Source organism: Triticum aestivum, chromosome 2A (assembly GCF_018294505.1).
Source record: "Triticum aestivum cultivar Chinese Spring chromosome 2A, IWGSC CS RefSeq v2.1, whole genome shotgun sequence".
Lineage (NCBI taxonomy): Eukaryota > Viridiplantae > Streptophyta > Magnoliopsida > Poales > Poaceae > Triticum > Triticum aestivum.
The window spans coordinates 737,549,011-737,558,270 of record NC_057797.1 but is presented as its reverse complement, the minus strand read 5'-3'; the positions used below and the strand labels follow the sequence as shown (position 1 = coordinate 737,558,270).

Genomic DNA, 9,260 nt, shown 5'->3' with positions numbered 1-9,260 from the left:
CTCGCCTAAGTTGTAAAAAATCCTACCGAGTGAAGAGCAACCCTCTCACTCGGAGGCTTAGCTGCAGTCCAAGCACTCGCCTAAGTTATCAAAATCCTACCGAGTGAAGAGCAACCCTCTCACTCGGGGGGCTTAGCTGCAGCCCAGTGCTCGCCTAAGTGGACTAAAGAATAAGTCGATTGCAGTAAAGGCGCCTTGCTTCAAACCTGCAAAAGACATTTCGAGCCAAAGGCAATCGTATTCAAGCACCAAGTTCAAGTTTGAATCGATATCTAAAGGAACCGAAAGTGCTCGGGCGTTAAGCCTGTTAAGGTTTATCGGTTACAATTCCACTCGGCATACCGAGGCAAATTTAAAGCATCGAGCCAGAAGAAGTTTTTTACCCCTCCTGTGGAGGGCTGGAAGGTGCAACGAATTCATCAAGGTCAATTCCGTCGGCGATCCGAGTGGCAGCCGCAAGGAAAGTTTCCATAAAGGACCTGAAGTCGTGTTTCTTGGTGTTGGCCACCCGAAGGGCCGCCATCTTCTCTTTCGCGCATCTTTACAGTGGACTCGGGCCAGACACAGAGCACATCTGCACCACACCGAGCCGAGGACTTCTTCCATTCTTGCACTCGACCAGGGATCGTGTTCAAGCGGGCCATCAGCGACTCAAGGTCATTCTGAAGTGTCTCCTCAGGCCAGAGCGTCGAGTCGATGCGAGATGTGGCGGCCTTTAGCCTTGCGAGATAGTCCACGACAGCTGCAACACGAGACTCCAGTCGGAAAACATCCATGGTAACTTCGTCGTTCACCGGAGAATTGACGGGGTCGAGGTTTGGCTCCAGCCGGCTAGTTTCTTCTTCAAAGTTTTGACAAAATTCTGCAAGGATGATCACTAAGTCAAGGGGATGGTCGAATGGAAAAACCACAATTGGAAATGTTTGCCGAGCATAGAGGTTTACCTTCAAGCATAAGAAACAGCTTCTTGGCAAGACCACTCAGGAAGGCCTCCAGATCATTTTTCTTCCCAGTCAACTTACTGACTTGGTCGGTCAGGGCAGCTTTATCAGTTTTTAGTCGACTGACCTCCTTGTTGGCGATCCCAAGAGCAGCTTTCAGATTGGTATTGTCTTGTTCAAGCTTGGTGACTGAAGCTAACTTCTCGTGAGCAAGCTTGATCTTCTCAGCTAGTTCGAGGTCTTTCTTCTGTTGGGCCTCCCTTACCTTACCTGCAAGTTACAGCAAGATCAGATTTTGAAACAAGCAAGGGGAAAAGCAGTCGTGAGGGTCTCACCAAACATACCTTCGGTCTCCTCCTTTGCCTTCGTCAGCTTCTCCTGAACCAGCTTCAAGCTCAGCTCGAGTTGAGTGTGCTTGTTTTCCAGCTCAGAGTAGCGAGCCACAAGATCACAAGAGTTCTGCGAAGAACCAATCGACTAAATGTCAAATATAATTCACTTCCGAGTGAAAAAGGAAAAATCACACGTTTCTAAGACTACAGCCGAATACAAGCATTCGACCGTAGTCTCGGGGACTACACCCAGTGGGTGCACTCAGCGTGCCCCCACTAATCATGTTGAAGATAAACTCGACCAGTCGACCTCAAAAAAAAAGAGAGATGTATTCTTTAAGACTGTAATCAACTGCAAGCAGTCGACCACAGTCTCGGGGACTACACCCAGTGGGTGCACTCAGCGTGCCCCCACCGGTTTGTGAAATCCAGTCGACATAGTCGACTGACAGAAAGATCGACATCATAAAGCCTAAGGCCGACTGCCAGCAGTCGACCTTAGCCTTGGGGACTACACCCAGCGGGTGCACTCAGCGTGCCCCCGCTAACACGGAGTTTAATCGACACACCCAGTGGGTGACTACTATAAATTCCGGAAAGGAAAAGTTTTTGGTAGCATATCCAACAGAACAAACGGTGGTCGACTGACCTGAACATTGCTTTGGAGGGCAGAACTGGCGTCATAAGCTGCCTGGCTCGCATCCCGGATGGTCTTCAACTGCTCCATCATGATTCCCTCCTGCCGTATCGCCTCCTTCGCCGCGCCAGCTTGGTCCTCTGGGATGTGGTGCGTCGTGAAGAGGGAGGGCTGCTGAGCACTCGTCAATGGATCTGCGAAGGACACCGTGTGTCGAGTGGTGTTCTCTTCCTCCGCAATCAGAATCTCAGGCGCCGTCACATCCTGGGGCACCTTGCTGGCGGACGCTTTCCTACTCCTTCTGCGCTTCAGCGGTTCCTCATCCTCATCATCATCAGGGAGATTGATAACAGCATTGGGTGGAGCTACGGAGAAGAATCAGGATCAGAGATCGCGAGTCAGTCGACTAAAAACGGCGTTAAGAATATAGTACCTGGTTTTGAAGTTGCTGCGTCCTCCATCTCATGGTCATCAGCCCGGGCTGAGGTTTCAGAAGTAGCAGCACTGCAACTCCAAAGAATCAGTCGACTAACTTCAGCGTCAACCAGAGACAAAGTTCACACAAAATAAGAAGACTTAAGCAGCACGATTACCCTGATATGGTGGGGATGGACACCTTCATCTTCGGCAGGAGCTTGATCGGCTTCGACGAGGCCGCCCTGGGCTGCTTCGGCGCCTTTTCAGTCGGCACCGGAGAGGTGGTCCGAGGGCGCTTGGTCGACTGAGCAACGGTCGCAAACCCCTTGCCACGTTCAGTCGAAGGGTCGTGGACAAGCTTCGACCGCCTTTCTGAGCGCGGTGGTACGACCTCCTCCTCCTCTTCCTCCTCGTCTTCAACGTCATCTTCATCACCGTCATCATCATCATCGTCATCATCATCCTCAGCAACGTCCGAGTCCCATTCCTCCTCCTCCTGGCTCTCGCCCCCACTCGCCTCACCCTCCTCAGTCGGAGCTTGTGCCCCATTGGGCATCGAGTACAGCTCGGTGAGGGCCTGATAGGTATCAAGACAAGGATCAATCGACCAGTCGGCAGGATAAACAGAAACGAATGTGACAAGGACACAGTGGAGAGCAGAGCAAGCGTACCTTGTTTGGATCGCTGTTGTGGTCGAGTGGGGGAATCCTTCTGGCTCCGCGTGGGTTATCCTTGTTTCCGGTAACGGCTGCCATCCATCTTTCCAGAGTGACATCGTCGACTGCTTCTGGATGGACTCGAGTCTCGTCTTCGGTCCCACAGTACAACCACATGCAGTGGCTCCGGAACTGAAGGGGCTGGATGCGACGCCTAAGGAAGACCTCCAGGAGATCCATGCCAGTCACTCCCTCCCGAACCAACTGCACCACGCGCTCCATCAACATCTTCACGTCAGCTTTCTCCTCCGGAATCAACTTCAGAGAGGAGGGCTTGTTCACTCGGTCCATGGTAAACTGAGGGAGTCCACTCGACTGCCCCGGCGTCGACTGGTCCTGGCAGTAGAACCAGGTCGACTGCCAGCCTCTGACTGACTCGGGAAAGGTCATGGGCGGGAAGGTGCTCTTATTCCTCACCTGGATCCCCAGGCCCCCACACATTTGGACGACTCGGGTTCTTTCATCGCCTGGGCTCGCCTTCTTCACGGTCTGAGAGCGACACGTGAATATATGCTTGAACAAACCCCAGTGCGGTCGACAGCCCAGGAAACCCTCACACATGGACACGAACGCGGCAAGATAGGAGATAGAATTTGGGGTAAAGTGGTGGAGCTGCGCTCCAAAGAAGTTCAAGAAGCCACGGAAGAAAATACTCGGCGGCAAAGAAAATCCACGATCAACATGGGTGGCCAAGAGCACACACTCACCCTCTTCTGGCTGGGGCTGCCATTCCTTCCCCGGAAGCCTCGCAGCTCCATGAGGGATCAAGCCCTCGTTGGCCATGTCGAGGAGATCTTTTTCTGTGATGGTCGACTGGATCCAGTCTCCTTGGACCCAGCTCTTCGGCAGGCGGGATCTGGACGAAGACCCGCCGCGGCTGGTAGATCTTCCCTTCGCCTTCTCCGACGCCGACGCCTTCTTCGCACGTTCCAGCACCGCCGTCTTCTCCTTGGCCATGGTTGCCGGCGAGATGCGCGAGGGGAAGTCGTGCAGGGGCAAGAGCGAGCGCGCCGGACGGAGACGAAGGGAGCAGAGAGAGAGAGAATGCTGAGACACAGTACAAAAATCCTCGCCGGGCGCATTTATAAGGTCCCTTCCGAGTGGATGACAGGTGGGCCCGGTCGATCTAATCATATCCAGGAACAGTTATGCAGACGGGATACGTGGCGAAGAAAGCAGCGCGGAGATCGAGGCGTCTATGTCCCGTCCCATCCGAACGCCGCGGTCCGCTCCGCTTCGCGCGCGTCCCCAAATTTCGCATCCCGCGGAATCCGCGAACGGCAGATCGGTCTGTCAGACGCGGGGTTTCCCGCGATCCGTCGCTCGGAGATCGTCGAAGCCCGAAAGATCACTCGACGAAAGAAGAGAATGGATCGAGTCGACTGAAGACAGATTGCTCACTATCGACGAAGAGATTCTTTGGTCCAGAACAACGCACGACCAGTGCGCAAAGGTTAATCGGAAACAACATCAACTCCTTCCTCACTCGAAGCCTCAATCCATTCGGGGGCTAATGATGGGGTCATGTACCTAGGGTAGGGTCATGAACCTGATCTAAGTACCTTGCCCAAGGACACCCTTAGAAGAGGTCGCCTTCCAGTCGACCAACGAGGGACTCACTCGACTGACTTGAAGGACTCGACCATGAAGACTCACTCGACCACCAAGAGGTCAAGAGGCACTCTGCACTGCAACGGCCTGTAATTAAGTAGGCTTTATGATAGTAAAGACACTTTATGTGGGGCGTTACCAGTAACGCCCCAAACTTAACTCACCTTAAACCCTCTCCTACGTGGGCTGGCTGGGGTCCTAGCGCACTCTATATAAGCCACCCCCCTCCACTAGTAGAAGGGTTCGGCACCTTGTAATTCATATACTCATAATCCACTCGACCGCCTTCGGGCTCCGAGACGTAGGGCTATTACTTCTTCCGAGAAGGGCCTGAACTCGTACATCCCTTGTGTTTACAACCTCTCCATAGCTAGGACCTTGCCTCTTCATACCCACCCCCCCCCCCCACTCTACTGTCAGGCTTAGAACCACGACATAGGGCACTGCCGTTGCCTAGGTCTTCTAGACGTCATTGAAAACTCCATTATCGGTATGATTTAGATTGTTTTTCTATTGAAATATGTATACATTTTCATTGTAGTGTGCGTTGTTGGTGTGTGTTGACTCTTTTTGGTTTTGCATCAAAAAATACTTTGATTAAGACTTCATCCCACCTTAGAAATTTTTTGACCACTACTACTTGGCGCCACAACGACGGCTGGGACAGCAGCGTGAGCGGCGGCGATGACAACGATGTGGAAGACAGCAGAGGTGTGGGTGGCCTCAGAGGCTGGGAGGCCGTGCCTACAAGTTCACTGTCAGCTACTATGCATGGTTTAGTTTAGATTAGGTTTGTTTCAAACTTGTTAAATTTTATCCGATTTGCATTTAATATATTGAACTTATTAACTGTGTTCGAATTTCATGTGGACATTTGGCGATCACGTTTGGATGGACCCTGGCCGGTCGGATACCCGTGAACACAAAATTTAGTGATCCATGTTAGAGATGCCCTTGTGGAGAGTAACCGATTTTAAAGATTTACTAGATCATCGTTGGCGCGCATTGCCGCACCCGTCCTTTTAATATGAAATGTTAGGTATTGATGCAATGTTGTGTAGGTATTTTATTTTAAAGTTAACTATATGTAATTATGTACAATTTTATTTTATCTAAAAGTTATAGTAGTTGTAGTATACATATTATTGTGATTTTTTGCGCATTTGTAGCATAAGATGTTCATTATAATAGACCGAATGCCATTTGCAGGAGGCTAGTATTTTTCTCTCAAGATCATGCATGTCAAGATCCTCTTGGACTCTAGGCCTACAGTGGACACTCCACTTGGCTCGCTAGATGATGTTTTTTTTACGATCACCACTTTGCCCATAGAATTTGGACTTGAAATATCTACTATTTTTACAACTGGTGAGTAAAAGAATGGCTAACTGCAAACATAAAGAAAGTTAAAAAAAAGGAAAACATCGACATTAATAGAGAAGCTGATGTGCAAAAGAAAAACAAAGAAACTGCAGACCATTACTGTGCAAAACGTTCAGGTACAAAGTAACTAAAGACTGCTGGCTGCTGGCAAGTGTTGTACGACAACACAAAACAGTACGACAACAGAAAACAGTGTTAGTTCTTTGTGACAAAAAAGAGCTCAACACATGGTGTCTCACAACTATTACATTATTACCTGAGGGAAGATCTTATAAGCATTTTTCTTATGTTTCTCAAGCACCAAATCTAAAAGTAGCAAGGGACATGACCGAAGAAGCTCAATCTAATCATCCAACCTCGTGAAGCAGCAGTACCTCCTCTTTAGAATGATGAGCACAATTTGATCTGTTAGAAAGGTCCGTCGTGCATGATAAACTTCTCCAGCTCCAGCTCCTTCCTCGCGTAAATCTTGACAACGTCTGGGAGGTTGGTGTGTGGCTTGTAGTTCCCAAAGAAGGCACCTTTCAAGGTCTTGCCACTGTGGAAGTTCATCAGGTGGGTATTGAATGCCACCTCCTTGTGTGGGACACCCACCAGCCTAACCACGCCCCACCCGTGCACTCAGACTTCATGACTGAGCTCAAAGTAGAAAACACATCAATGCTCAGAATGCTCAAACTACAAGTGTATCGAGAACATACATCATGAAAGCATTCAAAGGCAAATATCATGGCGTCGACGTGGCAAGTGCAATCCACGGCTTTGTTGACTCCAATGTTTGTCATCTCAACAAGCACCAGGAGCATAACTCAATTGCAAGCATTTGATACAATATGGCATCCCGTGAACAAATTAAGAGATAAATGTATGCTCAGGCAGAGAACATAACATACCTCATGCACCGGCTTGGTGTGATCCTTTGGGTTTACAAAGTCAGTGCAGCAAAATTTCTTAGCTGGCTTTTTCGCAAAAGTTCAGTATGTGTTCATAAACAATTATGAAAATGTATATATATTTTGTTTCTGAAGATAGCAATAGACTGTAACTTGTTCTTATTTTGCAGGGTTCAAGTCCTCACTGATAATACTTGATCCCCTATCCATCATGGCCCCTTCCATAGCCTGATCATGTGAAAAGAACATACAACAACGACTGACGTTTATAGGGAATAATTCTCATCAACCTCCAATAGTATATTGTGGTAGCTAAAATATCATGTTTCACTTAAGCAAGGCTTACAACTCCAAGGCAAAAAATCGCCACCCTCAAACCCTTTGCCGTTTTCGCGAGGCATTCTAAATCTGAATATGGTGTTTCATTGGAAAATAATGGCATCAGAACAATCACTGAAGGTAGAGGTCCAGATGAAGACGAATATCAGTTTCCAGCTGATGGTGAAGTGTGATGGCCCATCACCTATCAGCATGCCCCGGTCGACATTGATCCTGTAGAGGTCGCAAATATTATAGTGAGCACATTCCTTGCACTGGCCAATGAACACTGGTAGGACATGGTCATCTGGAATGAACTAAGTCACGCCTCTTCATTGCTCTCAACAATGTTGCGAGGGAGAAATAACTTGGGAAAGGACTTAGATTAAAATATATTTAAATGCAACAACTAACAGAACATTAATTGAAATGACACTGCTCCAAATAATCCATAAAATATACAGTTATGTGCATGTGTTTTCTTGGAGAATTACTAATGAGCTAAAGAAGAAAAACACGAGGTCAGGAACACAGAGAGTAGATCCCTGCCGAAGAATATGAAATAATTGTATTTTACAAAGCACACTTCTAGGAAGCTTGTGTGATGAAGTTGTCGTATGATGTTTCTATCCCATGGCAATAAATATGATGCTTGCTTTTTATTATTAGCTACCAGGAATTTTGATTTTGCTGCAGATTATACCCATTTGTCAAACACCTGATTGCAATAATCGACAAATATGTATATCTGTCATATCATCTGCCATGAATGCCTCGAGGAACTCACTGTTGATTGCTTTCTTCAAAACCCAATGACTTTCTCTCGTTGATCTGCTTCACCTAACAGCGAACGCCGCTTCGCCTAGACCTGCATCGGCGTGCGGCCTGGAAGGCCCCAAGCAGCTTTACCACATGGGCTCGCTCCTTGACCGGATGGTGGATGCCCGTGTGAACACATCGCCCACATCGGCTCAACCGGCTTGCCTATCCACCCACAACCTGCGACTGCATCAACAGTATTTTCTTTTGCCCGCGGCTCACCAGTTCGCAGCTCGGCTAGTATCTTCCACAGGTGCTTCGAGCAAAGGTCCTAGTCCGCTTCATAAATTAAAACATGGAGAAGGTATTTCATGTACGCAGCACCGAAAAATGATCATGAAGGCATTATTCCTAACTTTTTCTAGTTGGTTCATTCCACACTATTAACAAAACAAAATGATTCCATTACAAAATTTTGAGCAAAGTGAACAATGCAGAACACGCCTAAGAGTATACTGGCATGATGTTACTACAAGTCTACAACTGAATAGAGCATACCATTATATTTTGTAACACCTTATTACCTATTAACAGACGCCATTGCAAAATTATGAGAACAATCTACCATACCTGAACATTAGCTTCCTCCCTAATATCTCATTTGCCTCATCGCACAATGTTTTTACCTGCAACTGGCTCAATCAGTACAGAAAAGAACTCATGGATTCCATGAAATATTTGTAGGGGTTAAGTGAAATACCCGGAGAAGCAAATCTGCATGAGTAGATTGTCACCTTCGAGGAGGGGATTTGACATCAACTTCCATTGGAGGAGATGACATCACCAGTGGTCATGACTTGCAGATGAGCACCCATCCACCTTGCTCCAGCTCGACTCGTCGAAGGTGACAGGGAGGAATACATTGGCGGATGGGAAGTCCCCGCCTTGCTCCAGCTAGACTCGTCTTCCCATCCTCTATCTTTGTCACACCTTCGACCTTCATGGAACAACGGGACAGGGAGGCGCCATGGGGAGGTAGCACAAGGAGCCGGAGGTAAAAAAAAGGAGGGACAAAGGAGGAGAGGGTTGCGCAATCGCCTAGCTAGGTGCAGAGCGAGCAAGAGGAGGGAAGGGCGCCGCTGCCTGCGATCCCTTCAGCGGCGGCGGCGGCGGCGGTGTCAGGGAAGGGGATGAGGCGCTGCGAGAATGGGTTGGAAGCCTGCAATGCGTAAGGGGTGGAGGCCCAGTTAACC

General features: G+C 48.6%; 1 long non-coding RNA gene across 1 annotated transcript; it reads right to left on the bottom strand.

The window, feature by feature from the left end:
- Nucleotides 1–7,414: 7,414 nt before the first annotated feature.
- On the bottom strand, nt 7,415–8,912 carry LOC123186321 (uncharacterized). The gene is made up of 3 exons (XR_006493608.1): nt 8,768–8,912; nt 8,638–8,693; nt 7,415–7,482 (listed from the first exon to the last, which is right to left on the bottom strand). It is a non-coding gene; the product is annotated as an uncharacterized lncRNA (long non-coding RNA).
- Nucleotides 8,913–9,260: the final 348 nt, after the last annotated feature.